The sequence below is a fragment of the Chanodichthys erythropterus genome, chromosome 16 (genome assembly GCF_024489055.1).
Source record: "Chanodichthys erythropterus isolate Z2021 chromosome 16, ASM2448905v1, whole genome shotgun sequence".
NCBI lineage: Eukaryota > Metazoa > Chordata > Actinopteri > Cypriniformes > Xenocyprididae > Chanodichthys > Chanodichthys erythropterus.
This window is the reverse complement of record NC_090236.1, coordinates 38,035,343-38,040,662: the sequence shown is the minus strand read 5'-3', so window position 1 is coordinate 38,040,662 and position 5,320 is coordinate 38,035,343.

Here is a 5,320-nt window from a genome sequence, read left to right as displayed (position 1 = left end):
TAAGGGACAATATTTTCCCCTTTAAACTGATTGTGCATTACAGTGCTTTTTTTTTTTACCTCTATAAATACCTTTATAAATCAATAAATAAATCAATAAATCAATGTTTTAAATTAAAAATGTCCAAAAGAAAAATAAGCAATGACGTTATAATGTGTGATACTTGAACTAAAATTGAACTAAAATTGAACTAAAACTGCCAGTGATGGCGGTAAGTCACTGTCTTAATGAATGAGTCATTCAATTCATTCATTCATTCATTCAGTAACAACACAAGTGGATGTATTTTTGAAAGGGTAATTGAATCATTGACTCTCATGGTTTTTACACAGCCACAGATTTGTTCACAAAACATCGATATGAACCGCAGTTCAGCTGTGGCTTTTGTGTGAACTAGACATGCGCTGATTTCCGATTTTTGCATAGTGTGATCTGCCAATACCCATTTTTGCCGATTCTGATTTTCTTTCTAAGAACTATAATTGACAGCATATACAAACAAAAATCTACCTTTCTTCAACACAAAGTTTTATTTTCATAAAAAAAAAGTAAAACTCAGTAATAAAATAAGAACAAATAAAAAAATTCCAAACAGCAAATAAATGCAATAGAATAGAGAGCAATGAAACTAAGTTTTTCAGGTTAAGTAGGTTTTTATTTAGATAAGAAATACTACAGAAATTAAAGTAATCAAATGTAAAATAACACATCCACGTTGGTTACCTTAATTTCTGTATTTTTTATTGTAAATATTAAATACAGACTTATTCTTACCATTAAAGTTAAAAACGTATTCAGTCAAGAGCAGAAAGTGATTTTCTTTGTCTTTTGTTCTATATATAACATGTCAGACAGCAGCAGGAATATTGGACTGCTGTCCCTTTAAGAGTTGCGCTCTCTTAGCTAATATATGCAATGATTGGAGCAGAACGATCATTTAAATGTTATTTTTCTTAATTGCATTTACAATTGAATATTGCTACACAGTTAAGACACTTGCGATTGCATTTTCATTAAATATTCCACAATAAATGTAGCAAAATTCAATGTGGATTTGAAAATGCATTTCGAGCCGATCACGTCCCCGCTCTGCCCTGTCAATCACTGCATCAAGGCGGGGCTTGCTGTTGGAAACATGTCGGCAGCAGAGCTATGAAAAGCGAGGCATAAATTGGCAGATGAAGTAGAGAAAGAACAGAGAAATGTCAATGATCCTGCAGATTATATGCGCTTCTGTCAGTCATTGAACCAGAACATTATTAGAAGCATAGATATTTATGGTTAGGACAACTCGAAGAGAATGCGAATTATCATCTTGCTCCAAAAATTGCATATATGGTATGGAAAATGTAAATTAAAATACAGAAATGCATTGCCATTTTGCATATATTTGCACTTGACATTTGATATTCAACAGTGCTTTGATCTGCCTGCATTGACACCATTTTCTTTAAGAGCTGCTGTCTAAATGTCTGGTTCAAAATTACTTTCGATTTCGCATCACAAAAACAACAGCCTAAAACGGAAGAGGAAATGAGACTTTTTTTTCTCAATGACTATTTCTTCATCCGTGGTCTTCAAAAAAAAAAAAAAAGTCATTTCTGTAAGATTCTTCCAGAATCAGGTGTTATGGATCATAACTACGGACATGCGCGTGCACGCAGATGTTTACCTGGATTTCCAGCAGATATTAGACTGCGACTAACAATTTTTGGTTCCCAGAACATACATCCTAACGTTCTCTGTTGGTTTGCCAGAAAAGTTTTCTTTACGTAAATAGAACGTTCCCCTAACCTTCTCAGAACGTTCCCGGTGTTACGAGATTTTCGGTTTCCGAAGGCGGAGAATACATGAATATTAATGAGTTTCCCAGACATGCGCGACTGCACGTGCAACTGAGAATTTTAGTTCATATTGTATCTCAGCACATTAGTGGATTATTCATTCCATATCGCGGCTGACTTATGCCTAAACTACAGTTGTTTACTTCTAGGAAACAGTTTATAATGTTTTCATTAGTTTTGTGCAGTGGTCTGTAACAATGACAGATAGTAGGCTACTTCGTGTAACATCAGAACACCTTCAGATATCGTCTACAATGAGTTCAGCTCGCTGTGCTCTTCCTTTGCAACGTTTTAAAACTCGGTATTATATTAGTTGTTATCATTAAGTTCATCACTGCCTGTAACAACTGAAATAAACCTGTATAAATGTTTTTGTCTATTCTGGTATTGTTCTCTTGTTCATTTTGATATGATGTAGGTTGCATTTATTTGATCAAAAATAGGCAAAACAGTAATATTGTGATTTGTTTTCTATTTTAATATATTTTAAATGGCTGTTTATTCCTGTTACTCCAGTCTTCATTGTCATGATGACCCTTCAGAAATCATTCTAATATGCTGCTCAAGAAACATTCTGAGCTACTATTATCAGTGCTGAAAACAGGAAACCATGATACAGTACCGGTTGATTCATAGAACAGCAAGTTTGAAGACTATTGAAATAGAATTTTTTTGTAACATTAGAAATGTAAAAAAAAAAAAAAAAATCTATTTAATTAATACTTGTTGAATAAACTTCATCCTTGTGAAATTCATTTCTTAAAAAAAAAAAAAAAAAAAAAACTATAGTGATTCCAGACATTCAAATAGTATTTTAATGCATTTGTGCAAATTATTTGGGGGTGACTGTCTGTAAAAAGATAACATTTTGCTGTTATAAAAATAGTTTCAAGAAAATAAAAAAGTCATTTAAATTCAAAGAGTGGTAAAAATGTCAAAATCTTTAAGACTAAAAATGTATTTTTTTGATCTGGGAATAGCATTCTTATGTGTCATATTCCCATATATTAAGGGACTGCAGTAGCTAAAGTTTGTTATTGGCAAGTCCATGCCCAACATTTTGTACAAAAACAAAATGTCTCACACAATATCATATGTTCACTCCATCACACATTATACAAAGCATCTATTAATCAAAAGCAAATCAAGGCCATATTCCCATCTCTATTCCAGGATTTGTGATATATGTTTTGGCATAGTTTTTTTAAAATGTTTTTTTTTTTTTTTTTTGTCAAAATTTCATGAGGCCAAATGTGCCCCTAACTAAAACCCCATAAAGAACATGCATGTTTATGAACATTAATGACCAGTGAATTCAGGTTGACTGGGACACTTTTTGCCATTGATGACGACTGGGAAAAAGTTTCCCGATCAACCTGAATATATGCCAAATAATGAATGTTTGTGTATCAAAATAAATTGGCCATTTATATCACTGATCATCATTGTACTGTATATCCAGGTACAAAAGTCACACATGGTCAAATCAACGCATGGCAGAGAATAACAAAAGGTTGCAAAATTTTTTTCTTTATTAGGCCACTGATTTTGGACACTATTTCTTTCACTTCCACAGGGATGTCCCCATTTTAAATCTTCATAAGGTGAGGTAACAGAAGAACATAGTAGGCTACATCATTGAAATGGCAGCTGCATATTATTTATTTATTTTCCCATTTATTTGTTATATGAAATCAGTATAATCTACTTCAACTCATTCAGGTGTTCTGGGATGCTTTCTTTTATTGTGCAATTGAAAAATTAAACCTTGTGGTGTCAGTATATCTTATGACAATACAGGTGCTTTTCATATAATTAGAATATCATCAAAAAGTTGATTACTAATTCCATTCAAAAAGTGAAACTTGTATATTATTCTATTACTTGTATATTATTCTAACATAGTTCCTATATACGGGAAGAAGGAGGCGGGAACCGGCGAACATTCAACGTAACTTTAATTCAAAATAAACAAAGAACAAAACGAAAGTAATGCCGGCAGACCCTCACGGACGTCTGCCGGCCACACAAACATAATAAAACATAAAATAATATCCAGGCCTGGTCCTCTCTCGTCCTTCACGGTCGTCGCTCCTCCTTTTATGCTCCCGGAGCTCCTCCGTGAGAGACTCGTTATCACTTGCGTCACCGGCCTCGCGCCGTTCCCTCACGGCTCTCGCCCGCCCTGGTCGCCACAATTATATTCATTGATTACACACAGACTGATATATTTCAAATGTTTATTTCTTTTAATTTTGATGATTATAACTAACAACTAAGGAAAATCCCAAATTCAGTGTCTCAGAAAATTAGAATATTGTGAAAAGGTTCAATATTGAAGACACCTGGTGCCACACTCTAATCAGCTAATGAACTCAAAACACCTGCAAAGGCCTTTAAATGGTCTCAGTCTAGTTCTGTAGGCTACACAATCATGGGGAAGACTGACTTGACATTTGTCCAAAAGACAACCATTGACACCTTGCACAAGGAGGGCAAGACGCAAAAGGTCATTGCAAAAGAGGTTGGCTGTTCACAGAGCTCTGTGTCCAAACACATTAATAGAGAGGTGAAGGGAGGGAAAAGATGTGGTAGAAAAAAGTGTACAAGCAGAGTCTGGAGGAATAGAGGAGAGTAGGGCTGCAACGATTAATCGTTTGTAAAATAAAAGTCTGTGTTTACGTAATATATATGTGTGTGTTCTGTGTATAATAATTATGTATATATAAATACACACACATGCAGGTATAAAGTTTAGAAATATATGCATGTATTATAAATATATATATTTTATATTACATATAAACATAAATATTTTATGTATAAATATAACATTTTTCTTAAATATATACATGAATGTGTGTGTATTTATATATATACATAATTATTATACACAAAACACACACATATATATTACGTAAACACAGACTTTTATTTTGCAAACGATTAATCACGATTAATCGTTGCAGCCCTAGAGGAGAGGCACACAATCCACGTTGCTTGAGGTCCAGTGTAAAGTTTCCACAGTCAGTGATGGTCTGGGGTGCCATGTCATCTGCTGGTGTTGGTCCACTGTGTTTTCTGAGGTCCAAGGTCAACGCAGCCGTATACCAGGACGTTTTAGAGCACTTCATGCTTCCTGCTGCTGACCAACTTCATGAAGATGCAGATTTCATTTTCCAACAGGACTTGGCACCTGCACACAGTGCCAAAGCTACCAGTACCTGGTTTAAGGACCATGGTATCCCTGTTCTTAATTGGCCAGCAAACTCGCCTGACCTTAACCCCATAGAAAATCTATGTGGTATTGTGAAGAGAAAGATGCGATATGCCAGACCCAACAATGCAGAAGAGCTGAAGGCCATTATCAGAGAAACCTGGGCTCTCATAACACCTGAGCAGTGCCACAGACTGATCGACTCCATGCCACGCCGCATTGCTGCAGTAATTCAGGCAAAAGGAGCCCCAACTTAGTA